Source organism: Mauremys mutica, chromosome 2 (genome assembly GCF_020497125.1).
Source record: "Mauremys mutica isolate MM-2020 ecotype Southern chromosome 2, ASM2049712v1, whole genome shotgun sequence".
Classification (NCBI taxonomy): domain Eukaryota; kingdom Metazoa; phylum Chordata; order Testudines; family Geoemydidae; genus Mauremys; species Mauremys mutica.
In genome coordinates this window covers 243,907,576-243,923,355 of record NC_059073.1, presented here as the reverse complement: position 1 = coordinate 243,923,355, position 15,780 = coordinate 243,907,576, and the positions used below count along the sequence as shown (strand labels likewise).

Here is a 15,780-nt window from a genome sequence, read left to right as displayed (position 1 = left end):
CAACTGTGGAACATCAGGCTTTGCAATATTTGAGAACATAACTGTGCTGATAAAGAGAAGATTCTAAGAGCAGCAAAAATTATTTAACATTTGACATAAGGACGTAAATTGTCTGTCTTTGATAATATTTCAACTTTGACAATTAAAAAAGGGGAATAGTTTAAACAGATAATAGAGGTAAGAAAGTTTGAAATACAGACAGTGATTTCCTTTCAAGTTCTTCAGTTACAAAGGGCAAACTCTGACCATTAAATTATGTGAAGATGGGCAAGAAACTTTTATATCTGAATATCAGAAACCATCTAAGTATTTCAAACTGCTGAGCCCATCTGAGGGCAATAGCAAAGAAAGTAGGCACTGATTAGATGCAGATAAAGCCAAACTAGATCCCACAAATTCAGCAGAATCCTTGAAGGTACCAGAAATGATTTTCAGCTAAGATTTTACCTCCAGTCTTTTACAGAGACACATTTTTATTCTTCTATACAGTCACTCTGTTAGGGGTTGGCAACCTTTCAGAAGTGCTGTGCCGAGTCTTCATTTATTCACTCCAATTTAAGGTTTTGCGTGCCAGTAATACATTTTAACGTTTTTAGAAGATCTTTCTATAATATATAACTAACTATTGTTGTATGTAAAGTAAATAAGGTTTTTAAAATGTTTAAGAAGCTTCATTTAAAATTAAATTAAAATGCAGAGCCCCCTGGACCGGTGGCCAGGACCCAAGTAGTGTGAGTGCCATTGAAAATCGGCACGGGTGCCATAGGTTGCCTACCCCTGGTCTATCTTAAGGCTAATATGAAGTTATTTCTCTCTCATGTAAATTATAACGTGGAAAGAGTTTTTATATTGCTCTGGGCTTCATAATATGTAACAAGGATTTTATATTGCATTATGGAGACACTATCAGGAAGAGACTAAAAAGACAGTAAATACCTTCTTGAATTATAATAATTGATGTTAGAAAGGAGGAGGGATATCAATACCACATTGATTTTCTTTTACATATTGACTTGGGAGTAGCCAATACATAAACTTTAGTTACGTTATTTTAAGATGTGTGTAGGAGCCAAACACGTCTATGTCTCTTCCCTTGTATTCATATTGATAGAAGTATGTGTCTAGACCACTGGAAACTCATCTTCCTTCAGCGTCATGCCATGTGTTGAGTTTGTAGATCATTCTTTATGTAGAGATCCTCTAATTAGCAATTTCAAAATATTCTGTAAAAATTTGAATGGGATTAACTCTACTCCAAATGTTAGTTTACATGATTTATGGAGTGTTACTATTATATTCCAAAATAATGTAAAATCTGTATTGTAGAATAGCATGGCTCTATTTGGGATGACCTGCATAACTCATCCTTAGCATCATTTCTCATGTGCAATGGGAATATTTCAAAATTATGCCACACTGTTATGTTTTCTCCTTTGAGAAGATAATATAGACGTAATTAAGTATCTAAAGAAAAATTGGTCTTGTAAACTTGTATGAAATGACTTGGTGTGGTGCTAAATGCTAAAATCTAATGTTAATGAACTTCTAAGGCTGAACTATCACACACTCAAAAGGCAGTAAATTGCAACGGTTTAGATTGCTGTCTTAACATTAATTCAGACATAGTGCACACCCTATACTTCATAATACCCATTATTCACAGAGCAGTGTGCATGGGGTAAGGCTAAGGACAATCTTTGTGACTGATTTCACATGTCTATTCAGGTACTGAGAAAAGGGCTCCTTGCCAGGAACCTTAGTGTCTCATCTCTACTGGAAATGATGCACAGATACCAACGTTGCTTTGATCACTCAGCTGTGGTAGTGTCATTACACCTTATAAGAGGTGTAGAGTGACTGCCATTGTGTCAGGATGTGGGGTGTGGCTGCAGATGCTCAGGAGGCTGAACCTCAGTCTCTGTTTGGAAGGCAGGGCTCTGGATGGCAGAACAGACTGGCCAGATGGAGCGTTGTATTGGATTTCACTTGATCTGATGGCAGGGGGGAGTCCTGATGGGGTATGAGTGTTTTTTCCCTTATACTTGGTGGGGTCAGCTGGTCCTGATGTTCAGGGGGTCTGGAAACCCTTTCAGTTCTTAAATCTCGCTCCACTGTGTTCCAGCTCAGGGCCCATAATCCAGCCAAGCAGAATCTGGCCTCAGCAACTCCTCCTGTGCCCTGAGCAATTTCCTATCTCCCTTGATTCTTGTAGATCTGATTGTCCTGTCTCAGGGTGCTGTTTCTGGACAGCTTCTCAGCAGCTTGCTGGCAGGAGTTTCCTTCTCCAGTGCTTGCTCTTTTGGCAGCCACCCTGCCCCTCTGCTTCCCAGCTGTTTTATTCTTCCAGCTGTTGTGAGGCTACCAATCAGCACGGGCCAGCAATACCTGCATTTACCTCTTGGTTGCCAGGCCAGTATGAGGAATATACATGCACAGCTTGATCTTCCAGTATAACCAGGTACCAGTATACTGGTACCTGACCTATGGGAAGAGTCAGAAAACAGCAACAGGGAGGGGAGCTCAGGTTTCGAAGTAGGGTAGGAGAATTCAGAGATGGGGTGAGTAATGGATATAGTCTACTGTAGACTATTATGTCCCTGCCTGCCCGTGACTAGAAATTCTCCCTCAATACCTTCGAGGAGCGGTGGGTGCTGTCCGGGGTCCTCTGCTCAGTGTCCCCTTCAGGTTTCCTATTTTTGACCCTTTGACCCTCCTTGGTATTTTTTCTGTTGTGTCCTGGGCTCAGCGGATCCTCCCCACAGGCTGTGGGAGGGTTCTTTAGCCATGGGCGGGCTTGCATCTGCCCACTTCCCGGAACCCAACAAGACTAGAATTCCTCACTAATACCCAGAACAGTGCCCTGTAGGCTGGTTACATGCCTTTGTGTCATGTTCTGTGTTAGATTGTTGAGTTGCTGTTTTCATTAATATCTTTCTGGAGACCATGTAGTGTAGACATTGGCACAGCACAATTTATTTAGGTATATGTACTCTTTCTTAAGAACATGTTATGCTCTTCCCACTGCAAGGCAATTCCTAGTGACTGAATCCAAGCACTTAGTCGTGATTTCATACTGCCATCCCCAAGTATTCACAACAATGAGTCAAATCCCCCCAAAATTGAGTTAAATCTGCCAAAATTGAGAGAGTGACTTAGAAACCATGAGGGTTTATTTTTAAGAAACAATTTTGGTTCTTTATTTGCCTTCTGAGTTTTGAATCTTTAATATGCAGTTAGGTCATGTTCTCAAGGTTTTTATTTTGTTAAATGAAAGCTGAGATTGGCACAAATTAACATCACTCCAAGAACTGAGATTTTAAGAAAAACACCAAATACTGTGGGATGCACAATAAATTGTGAGGGTTGGCAACATCCATATTTTGCATTTTTACATCTGCCATTATTAACATTTGCTATCTTATGCTTCATTTTAAATATAAACACAAGGTCATCCATTTGGCATGTAACTGGGGCGTGTGGCTCTGCAGTTTTCAGTTAGCATCTGGCAGTTCTCCTCTTTCTTAAACTGTCATTAGTGCCATGACATGGGCACACTCAGTGTCTTGACTTCCCCTTGCCAGCTGGATCCCTGTTTAAATAACAAACTACTAGTGGTCATCATATAATGAAAGTCTGCAACTATATATGCAGGTAAACAAAAAAGAAAAACTCTAACCCAAGAAGAGATCCTTATGTTTAGACCGAGGAATTAGAAAGATTGAGAGAGAACAATAAAGGGAAGAGGAAAAGAGAGAAGAAGGGATGTAGAGAGATTGGAGAACTAAACAGGAAAGAAACTTTTTAAATTCATTCATTTATTTATTTTTTCGGGAAAACAGATGACTTCTAATATATATTTTGTATATTAATAGAGAAGGAAAATTGATGGTATTCAGCCTTTATTACTTCTCAAGATATTATGTGTCTGTGGTTTTTGTGCATCTGTTGTTGTTGCTGTTTACTTTTTCTACTGCTTTCCAGCTGGTTGTAGCTTTGGAGATGACTAAGTTATAGCCTTTCAGTACTTGCTTGTCGCTGTCATATTACTGTACTGAAACAATTAGTATATGCTTTTTGTAACATCCAGTCCCACTTTAGTGCTTTTTTAAAAAAAATGTATTCAGTGCCTCAAGTGTGCCAGATGCTTCACTGAATAAATGAGTCTCCATTCCACAAAGTTTGCAATCTAAGGCCCCAACCCTTCAATTGACTATCTGTGCACAATCAATGGTAGGATTGGGACCAAATTTTAGACATAACTCAGTGAGTGGGAGTAGTGGGAAGAAAAGAATGAAGGTTGAATGAAAGTTGCACTGAAAATATATGGCTATTTATGATCATTATATGCAAATTAACAGTACCACTGTTTGTTTCTTTTCAAAATTCTTTCACTCACTGCTTTCCCTTTTACACCGAGGTAGAAAGAAAATAGCCCTGTTCATAGGCCTCACAGAAGGATTTGGACAAGATAAGGAAAGAGAAACGGTCTAGAGCACTGGGACTGAAATCTTATTCCAAGCATGGAGGGCAGCATGGAAAAAAGTGTAGAGAGAGAGAAGTCAAAAGGATGCGAAAGGGCGATGGTGAGGTGGACTTAATCTTTTGATATTTCTGATTGTATATACATCACTCCTGAATGAACACGTTTATACTGGCAATTTTTATTATTTCTGTTCAATGCTGATTACAACACTTGTTTTTACTGTTGAGACTATGTTGCAGACAGTATGTGTGCAACATTGTACATTTTTTTAAAATCTACAGTATCACAAAATATTATACCTCTAAAAATCAATTTTATTATAGCTATTTGAAGCTTCCACCAGGGAATTTTCTGCTAGACATCTCAAAGAAGTTCTGTTTGTTCTGCCTTGTTTAAATTTTATCCAGCAAAACAGAGAGAAAAGCAAGACTAACTTTTTTTTAAAAAATCACAAATCTTCTACAAAAGTTAAAAAAAAATCAGTGGTTTCAGTTATTCCTGTGGCAGCTGGCATCTCGGAGAACAATGCAGCAATTATAAAGGACACTAATACACTAATGGCTTCTGATAAGTCCTATCCAGAATTCCCTTTTCTTTTAATACCAAGGGAATTGCTTGACAAGAAGGGAGAAGAGCTGTGTGTGTTTGAGAGAGAGAAATAGATGTCTACCTGCATACAGGGCTACAGCATGTGAGTGCAGGAGAGGGGATCCAGAAACTATTATAATGTATTAGTCTATAGGCATTTTTACAGCCTTCATCACCATAATATAAGAACAAGGAACTGAACCTCATCAAAAATATTGGCAGTTCTTTGACTTGTTTGAAAATCTGATTAATTTACCACATTATGCTATGGAAGTCTCATGGTTAACAATTCTGATAACAGTATGATAGACAAGAAGGCCATGATTTTTAGAAGTGACTAGTGATTTTAGATGCCTCAGTTTTTGGGCACTCAACTTGAGAAATCTTAAGGGGAGGCACTGATATTCAGAGTGTGGGGGATCTGTAGTTTCTGACAGCTTCACCTAAAATCTGACAGAGGCACTGAAATCACTAGTCATTTGTAAATGTCTTGCTCTAAAGACCCAGGGGAGAAAAACTTGAAAATGATGGCCCTAAGCCTGCAATTGTATCAGTGTGGGCAGACTCCTTGTATCTGTGTGGGTCTCACTGAAGTCAAAAGGGCTCCTCATGGTTGCAGGGGGATCTGAGCGCACATATCTGATCACAAGCTCATGGTTTAAAGGGCCTATTTTGTGTCCTAAATTACATGGCTACAGCAGCTTCATTGAAGTCAATGTAATTTAGGTGAGAAGTAGGCCTGATTTGTCGTTCAACATAGTGATATATTTTATAAAACAGAAGCTAGAGTACACACAAATGGCATTTGAAAACCGTGCTTGTGGATGGCAAACTATAAGGTGCCTGAGCACAAAGTAAATTTATCCAAATGTTTTGATAAATAAGTTGGAAATTATTTTGCAATTTTTTTCCCAATGCTAATCACTATACTGTACTTTCTGCATTGGACAATAGTCTTGTTAATGGACTGAATCCTTTAGCATTGATAACTACACATTAACAGGGCCTTGATTGAAAGATGGTAATGGTGAAGGGACCATTGTATTAATCTAATCTGACCTTCTGCATAACACAAGCCATAGAGTTTTGTCCTGTAATTTCTGTATTAACCACAACTAATTGTGGCTGAACTAGAGCTTTTAGAAAGACACTCAGTCATGATTTAAAGATTTTTAAATGATATAGAACCTGATAAATTGTTTAAACAAAGAATTTCCATCGCTGTTTAAAAATGTGTACCTTATTTCTGGCTCGAATTTGTCAAGTTTAGACTCCCAGCCATTGGGTCTTGTTATGCCTTTGCCTGCTTGATAGTAGAAGGCTCTCTTACCTGAGATTATTTTTTCTTGTGTAGGTATTTACAGACAATTATCAGAAGTCACCTCTTAAACTTCTCTTTGATAAATTTAATAGACTGAGCTCATACAGTGAGAGATTTTAAAATGTTTTCCAGTCCTCAAATTGTTCTCATGGTTCTTCTCTGAATCCTGTCCAATTTTTCAATCTCTTTTTCTGAAGTGTGGGCACCAGAACTGGAAATGGTATGTTGGTAGTCTTACTAATGATGTATACAAATGTAATACCTCCTCCCTACTCCAATTTGATCTTGCCCTGTCTATGCATTCAAGGATTGCAATTTTGCCTTTTTAGCCACAGCATAGCATTGGGAGTTCATATGCAGTTGATTACCCACCATGACCCCGGAGTCCATTTCAGAGTCATTGCTTTCCAGGACACTATGTTCCATCCTGTAAGTGTTACCTACATTCTTTGCTTCTAAATGTTTTACTTTGTATTTGGCCATATTAAATCCAGATAGCTTGGAGTGAGTGACCTTATTTATTCATTCCCCATTCTAACTTTTTTTTAGAATCTTCAAATGTTATAAGCAATGATTTTATATTTTCTTTTAATTAAATTTGATAATGTTAAATAGCTTTGGGTCAAGACACTAAACTTGCAGGTCTCCAATAGAACCTCCAATCTCATTTAATGCGGATTCCCCATTAACAATTATGTTTTGAAATCTATCGGCCATTTTAAAATCTACTTAACGTACATTATTGATTTTTAGTAATGCTAGTTTTTAAATGAAAATGTCGTCATGCAGTACAGAGTCAAATGCCATATAGAAGTCCGAGTATATTATATCAGCAGAGTTATCTTTGTCAACCAAACTTGATAAACTTGGAACATCATTGAAAATTTTGTTTAGCAAGATCCTTGCATTTGGCTGAGTTGTGAATGGCACCAGACTTCAGGATAGTTTGGGTTAAACGGAGCTTCACACTAGTCAATCTCCATGCTTCACTGCTCATATAGGATCAGGCCTATCCGGGACAAGAATGGTTTTGTTACAAACTGCCATGCCATGACTCTTCTCCTACATGAGGGGCTATGAAGGAGAGTAGCACTGGGTGCACTTTGGAGGCTCTATTCCACCAGTGGATTCTCTCCTTGCTGAAGGAATCCTCCTTTTGGTAGTTTAAGCTAGTACTACGTCCCCTTTGCACTGTTGGATCATCTCAAAGGGGTCCATAGAGGGCTGAGGGTTTGGGTCCAGATTTCTAAAGACAAAGTTTTTGCATTCGCTCCCATTTTGCGAATCAACTATATATTTTTTTTAAAAAAAAGCTGGGTGCATGCAAACTGCATCTTTAAAATCTGACCCCATATTACTCAGCTCCTTTACACAGTGCAAGAACATGGTCAAGTAGAGAGAGTTCAAAACTGAAATAATTTATTTGAATCCTATTGGAATGTGGGGGTTTGGATAAAGTACCAGAAACGCACTCTAGTTTTATTTCTGCGTGCGTGCGCACACGTACGTGTGTGTGTGTGTGTGTAAGTAAAACTTAAACCACATCCCATGGTCATGCCTGTTTTTCCTGAAAAGTCTTTCTATTGCTTTCAGATCTGATAATCTCCATCATCAGGCATGTATACAAAGAGAGCACATAACTGTCAGTGAAAGATGCAATGACCACAGCTGTGCAAAGACATCCTCTTCAGTACATTACTTGAGTGTGAACAAGGTGCAGTCCCAGCCTTTCTGGGTTAAATGAGCCACATGCCGCAGTACCTTTTAGAACCTAAAACAGCAGTACATCATAAGCTTTTAGGACATTGAAGACAATAGAGTTGCACCTGCGTATGTCAAACCACTGTGTTAAACAGTTGTCTGACATGAATCATGACTCCAATTACCTTGATACTCAATACGAGGCAGGTGTATGTAACTTGCCAAAAATGATCTTTGAAAGACTACATAGGATTGCCTACCTTGGATAAATAGGGTGAAAAAGCCCAGGTTTCGTTACGTTAAGGTTTTGGCAGAATGACTCAAGGAACAAACACCAAAGAGAACTTGTTCACGATGAAATGTTAAATGGGCATGGTGAGTTTTAAAATATTATGGTGTAAACTAGCACATCTCCGTACCTATGTTATTGATAACACCTTATTACTAAAAGTGAAAGATTTAAAAACAAAAACACAGTTTACTCATCACTATTTATGAGCTTTGTTTTCATTTAGCATTCTGGATAATGAAAATCAATGATGGCAGCTTTCCTTTCAGGTCCTTATTGCTGCAACCTTTGGGATCCAAATACAGCAGCAGAATATTTGTTTAAAACAAATTGCCTTCAATAATCCAATGAAAGAAAAAAGCTGAAATAACTTTGTTGATCTTGATGTCACTCTGATAGCTACTGTAATAAAACCTCAGGGAAATAACTAACTAGGTTCTATAAAAGCTATTAAAGGGTCCCTTTAATGACTGGCCAGGCAAGACGAGCCTATTGAAAGCTTGTGAGATAAGAAACTGAGAGGTAATGTGTTCAGAACTTGGCTTAATATTTTTAACTTCATTCAGGGTTAATTTTCTGTGAACAATGATGTACAAAAATAATCCCAGGACTCTTTACTGCAGATTACACTCTCTCCAGACAAATACAATTTAAATTATATGGCTGCAATCGATCAGGGTAGATCTGTACTTGCTTTAGCTTTAGGGGATAAATAGGGTACAATCGGTAAATTCCAGGGAGAATGAGCAACAAGGAATCTGAAAAGCTCAGAGTAAATATTGATTGCCCCCTTCCCCACCACCACTAAAGAAAGTGTTAAAGGCTTTAAACAAGGGATGAGATACTACATGTAATATGGGATTTGAAAACAGTTAAACTCAGAAAAACAAAGGTATCATGGAGAAAATTAGGGGAGTCTATAGAACTGATTCCCACCCCCCTTTTTTTCCAATCCAATGCTAGTATTTAGAGGAACATATATAGTGTTTAGAAAACTTTGTCTAAACTGGTTCACACTTTCCTGCTTTGGGACTCATATTCTGAGAGAAGACTACAAGTGTGATATCCTGGGCACTCGGTGAAACCTCATTGATGCTAGTGGGTGTTGTGACACTGCATCCCATATTATTCATAGTTGTATGATTATGATCTGATTATGACATAATTTTGAGGCAATTTGTACAAGATGAGTCATTTGAAGTGTCATTGGAAAAGTTATGATTTGCTGAATATGATTATCCTATTTGTGTTATGAATATTGACTAGCTATCTGTTTTTCAAATGTTCTTAGTCTGGGAACACTCAGAACTAGCCTTTAAGGTACAACAATGAAGAAGCTAGACAGTGTTGATGGCCCATCAGCAAAGACAATGGGCTATGGAAAAGTTTAGTTTCCAGTGAACCTTTCACCCAGCCTGTATGTTATGGCTGCTATGACTCAGCAAGGGCATGTGACCAGACCACATGATACTGAACTCCATTTTGGGTACCTGTATTTTTCCAGAAACTAGGCTCTGAACTGTTTTTGGGACAAAGGGTTCCTGCCATATGTTGAAGCTATATAAGGTGAGGTGTTACATCATTTAGTGGCCTCACTCCCCACATAAGGCATTCCTGGAAACACCTGAAGAACAAAGATTGAACTGGGGGAAGTGCTGGTCCCAGGCTAAAAGGATTTCTAGCGTATGGAAACCTGGTGAACTGCTTGTATCATCAGCAACTTCTCACCAAATTAATTCATATCCAATCTATTTAGTATGTTAGGCTTAGTTTGCATCTTTGTTTATTTACTAATCTAAATTTTATCTACTAATTTATTAATCTGTTTGGTCTGTTTGCTATCACTTATACTCACTTAAACCAAAAAAACAAGATGAACTATAGAAAGATAGATTTTATCTAAGCCAGTGAAGTGTCTGGGGAAAAATCTCAGCTTGGTTCATACAGACTTGTTGTATATCTTTCCCACATTGAGGGGAGAGCTAACTATATTTATGAGCTTACATTGTACAGGTCCCTGTGCAGTGCAAGATGGTATAATGTTGTGTTTATACTCCAACGGGGGGGAGGGTGCATGCTTGGGGAGCTGGGAATTGGCTGGTGTCTGCTGTTTGTACGTGGGTGTCTTAGGTACAGCACTCAGGTAGCTGAGTTTGGGTGAATGGCACCACCTGATGTTGGATGATAACAGGGCCTCATGCTGTGTCTCCAAGCAAACTGTGTGGAAAAAGGGTCAGCCCAGCTGGGTGGTTAAAGGGGCACAGCAGTTCCCATGGCTCCCAGAGTGCATCCCGGGGAGGACCACTGCCACAGGCATAACAGGATAAATGTAGGAAGCAGTTGAGCTCCTTTTGGAATAGTCGCTGAAACAATAGGGGCAACTGCCTAAAAGATTGGCCTCCTGCAAGGCCAGTCATAAACTAAGCTACATGGGCTGAATACAGGAGCTGGGTATTGTTTTGATATGAAGAAGCAACAGAGAAGGCAGCAGAAATCCAAGGACAGCCAGAGAAGCACTTGTAGCATGATTCTGAGAGAAAGCTAAGAGGAGGAGGCTTTTTTGGGTAGAGTTCTGGCTGGAGAAAAAGGCTTGGAAGATTGAGCAATGAAACTGTCTCCTGTTTGATTCTACTATGTTCAGGAAAACAGGGCTTTGATGCAACCTTGTTTTTTATAAGGAATACCTGACTACATTAGGAAGAGAAACTGATGATGAAACAACCCGCAAGACTCCAAACGGGCTAACCACTTGGGTCAAATAGGGTGTCCAGTGTGCACATTAGAAAAAGAACTGGAAATCAGATGTTGGCAGAGTGACCACAAATGGTCAGATTTTCAAAGCAGACACTCATCATTGCATGCATATACATGTGCATGCCGAGCTTATTAATGCAAATACTAGATGTGAGTGTGCCAATCAGTTATTTGCAAGCTCAGATGGCCAGTCAGCCAGACAGATGTGTGTGTACAAATTGGTTATTTTCCAGGCTCATCTACTGTGTGTGCACACAAGTTAGGCACATGAAGAGTTACAATCTACACAGAATGTTTAAGGCTAGATTTTAAAATCCAGACAAAATTTCTTTGAATGTTTGGCTTAGCAATTTTTTTTTCTGGTGGTGGTAAAAAAAAAAAAAAAAAGTTTATATGGAAAAATGCAACACTTCATTAATGTTTTATCTGAACTTTATATAAACATTACAGGAAGAGAGCTCATACTATTAATCTCATAAGAAAAGATATAATTTATTGCCATACATTACAATCTCACCTGCTGGTGAATTCTATAACTATTTAGCAGTTTTGACGTTAGTTTTTTCTGCCTTGTAAGGCAGTTAAGTCAGTTGTATACTCTGTCTGACATCCCAGGTACAAAGGTCACTAATGAATTCTATAATGTGGCATCAAACACCAGGATTAAAAGTTGACCACATAAGTGGCACCAAACCCTTGGCAGTATCCTCAGTAGCAGGTGTTGAACAGTTTGCAGCACTTTCACAAATGACGACATGCTGTCAGCTCCTGAAGCGATATTTAAAAAATCTTCATAAAAGAAGGTTCCATCAGATTTTTACCTCAGTTTAATATATTCACCGTAATTAATATATTTGAATGTCAGTATCTTTGAGTATTCCCTGACTGAATTGGAGACCATTTTAGTTCTCCCCATGACCCGTCAAAGATAAAGAATTTGTTTACTGTAAATGCACCCCACTCCCTCGTATACGCCATCTGCCACACTTAGCCATGGAGTGCTACAGTTTTCTAATAGCTCTTTTAATTTTAAGAAAAATAATCTGAGATGTTCATGCTACATGCTAGGGTGTAAATTTACAATTTGCATTTTAACTTTTCATTTTAACGTTTCCCTACGTATTAAAAAGTTGTAGTTCAATGTCAATCCATCATTTTATGATGGTAACTTAGTTTCCTTATAATAATCAAAGCTCTGTCATCTTGGGAAAGCAAGGAATCAGATGCTAGTTCTGCCCCCAGATCTGCCACAAATCAATTGAGCTGTATATCTAGCCCTCGTCACCCTAGTGTAAGTGCCTCGTCATTAATGTGTCTGTTTTCACTCCACCCTTTGATGTAGGAGAGCATATCCTATTTTTACAGATGGGAAAATGAGAGATGGAGAGACTTAGCTTGTAGCCCGTGAAAGCTTATGCTCAAATAAATTAGTCTCTAAGGTGCCACAAGTACTCCTGTTCTTTTTGCGGATACAGACTAACACGGCTGCTACTCTGAAACTTAGCTTGCAGTGTAAATGTAGCCTAAGAGTGTGATTCCCAGCTTGTGCACACATACCCACACTAGCTCTCATTAAGCTAGTACGGGTACAAATAGTAGTGTAGCTGCAGTAGCTTGGGCAGTGGAAGAGGAGGCATGGCTTAGCCATGCCAAGTACAAACCAGTCTGAAACCAGTGGGTATGTATTCCGCATGGCTAAGCTGTGCTGCTGTTTCTGCTGTGCATGCTACCCTACCATGTATACCCAAGTTAGCTTGATGAGAGCACAAGGATGTGTATGTGAGCTGAAAATCACAGCCCTAGCTTATAGTGTAGATGGAGTCTTGTGTGTCCTTAAGCAAGTCTGGGTGAGCCAGGAACTGAACCTGAGTCTTTCCAGTTCCCTAATGACTAGATCATCCTTTCTACCTTGATGGGTCATTATAGGCACACAGAGGTTTGTAGTTTTTCCCACATGCAAAATGTTGACAAAACCATCCCACTGGAAGGTGATGTGAGACTTTATTTATGACTGTAAAACATTTTGTGGTGATTGGACAGGGGCGGCTCTAGAAAATAGGCTGCCCCAAGCAGCCGTGCGCAGCGCCGCCCCTTCCCCGGTCCCGCGGCGGGTCCCCTCTTCCCGCGGCACCTGTTGAGCTCCCGCAGGCATGCCTGCGGCAGGTCAACCGGAGCCCGGGACCAGCGGACCTGCCGCAGGCGTGCCTGCGGGAGCTCAGCCGGAGCCGCGGGAAGAGGGGACCCGCCGCAGTCATGCCTGCGGCAGGTCCGCTCCTCCCGGGCTCCGGTTGACCTGCCGCAGGCACGCCTGCGGGAGCTCAGCCGGAGCCAAATGCCGCCCCCCAGGGAAAGGGCCGCCCCACGCGCCTGCTTGGCGCGCTGGGGTCTAGAGCCGGCCCTGTGATTGGATGTACTAGCCATTGTGCCACAAGCCCATTGGTACCACCTGACAAAGGGCTCACTGTTCTGTAATGGCAACTCTTAACAGGCCTGATAGACTCACTATACCCTCGTGTGCCACTTTCATAGTATTTGTCCATAAAGAATGTCACGTAAGGTCTCTAATAAAAGCTTGTCAGACTCATCCTTATACTCATTCTGTGATATATGTAAGAATTATATTTGAGTTGTATATATGTACTGAATATATATTTTTAAAGTCTGTCACCAATCAAAGGGGAAAACAGGCTTTTTCAAACAGGAGTTAGGACAGGGATCGGCAACCTTTCGGAAGTGCTGTGCCGAGTCTTCATTTATTCACTCTGATTTAAGGTTTCGTGTGCCAGTAATACATTGTAACATTTTTAGAAGGTCTCTTTCTGTAAATCTATAATATGTAACTAAACTATTGTTGTATGTAAAGTAAATAAGGTTTTTAAAATGTTTAAGAAGCTTCATTTAAAATTAAATTAAAATGCAGAGCCCCCCCCCCCGACTGGTGGCCAGGACCCGGGCAGTGTGAGTGCCACTGAAAATCAGCTTGTGTGCCGCCTTCGGCACCCATGCCATAGGTTGCCTATCCCTGAGTTAGGATGTATAGTCACCTGACTATCTTGGTGCACACATAAATTAAGCATTCTATGCCAACACAATGAGAGCCCAATTTATATATATGAAATCAACAAGGGGACAGGAAGACCCAGGAGACCAGGTTGTCCTCTCTGGGGGCAAAAAATCAACTTTGAAGAATATAAGTAGAATGCAAGGAGACACTTTGTAATCCATTCACCCTGGAAAATCTCTGATGGAAGAGGGGTGTCCAAAGAATGCTTGGATCCTGATTTGGCTGAAATCAGCTAACTCTGCAAAAGACTAATCCTTTGGTGAAAATCTCCCTTTATTATATAGTAAAGGTAACAATCGAGAAGTGTAGATCCAGGCTTGTGTTTTATGATTTGTGTGTGTGTGTGTGTGTGTGTGTATATATAACCATTTTGTTTCTACTCATCCTTGCTCTTAAATCTTAATCTTTTTTTGACAAGATTATAGAGGTTTTTTGTTTTGTTTTTGGTGGTGGTGGTTCTTTACTATGACTGTACAATTACAATATCTGTATTGTGATGTTAAATAGGAGTTGATCCTTGGTTGAATCAAATAATCTAGTATGTTCACTGTCCCTGTGGGGATAGCAAACCTGGTAATTTCTGTGAGTGTCTAGTGACCGGCTGGTCACAAAAGGGGAATGCTTCAAGGAGACTGGAGTGCACCTCTTGTCAACTGCAAGGCAAAATAGGGGCTGTCATAGCCCTGAGGAGGTTGACATCACCACTGTTAGCCACCCAAACAGAGTGTTGACGTCCAGTTAAGCACCAGCAAGTCTTCCTCTCGGGGTAGGGGGGTAAGAAGGTGACAATCAGTCCTGGAAACCCCAAGGAAGTGGCATAGTTCCATATTTGCTGCCCACTTCTAACTGTGGGTTAAAAAATGAAAATGGGAGTCTGTCCACTGACTTTACAGAGAAGCTCATTCAAATAATATCAAACGTATGTAAACTCCCCATCACCTTCTACACACTTCTCAGGATATTTAGGTGGGTCTTCATCCTTCACCATTCCTGTTTTGTCTAGGTACTACAGAGTATTAAATACTGGATGATCCTATATGGCACTATGATGCAGAATTTACCCCTAGACTTAAGGGGACAGAGACTGACCTGAGGGAATCACAAAATCCAGAACTATAAGCTTTCAGAAAATAATTTTCAACTCTCCATTAACTCTGTATTTTTAAGTCTATAAATAGTTGGCCTAATTGAGCCTTGGCATAAATAACTCCCCTGAAGTCACTGAAGTTATACCTGTGCTGAATTAAGTCCCTGTTTGTTCATTATTTTAAATCTGAATCAGCCATCCCATTCAATTAGTTTTAAATACTGTACATGTGTTACCTAAAAATTCTCAAGAGACATTCAGAAGTTTTAAAAACATCTCCCAGCCTTCTCTGGATTCTTCTCCCCAATTTAATTCTACACCAATTTATTCAAAATCTCAGTGAACTAAAACGGTATAGAATTATTTTCTTTTAAGAGAGTTGTTTTGCCCCCCTCCCCACTCTACCAGTAATCGTTCTTTCTCCATTTCCTTTTTGCGGTCTGCTCATATAGTCACCATGCTCTAGTAATCAGGAGAATATTGCAAAGCATTT

The 15,780-nt window shown here is 39.8% G+C and overlaps 1 long non-coding RNA gene across 1 annotated transcript in view; it reads left to right on the top strand.

Annotated features, from left to right (window-relative positions):
- LOC123364051 overlaps positions 1-15,780 on the top strand; it is an 80,204-nt gene that overhangs the window by 12,518 nt on the left and 51,906 nt on the right. The window contains exons 2-3 of the long non-coding RNA XR_006576977.1: positions 4,422-4,583; positions 6,722-6,821. This is a non-coding gene — a long non-coding RNA (uncharacterized LOC123364051). The remainder of the gene's footprint in view (positions 1-4,421; positions 4,584-6,721; positions 6,822-15,780) is intronic.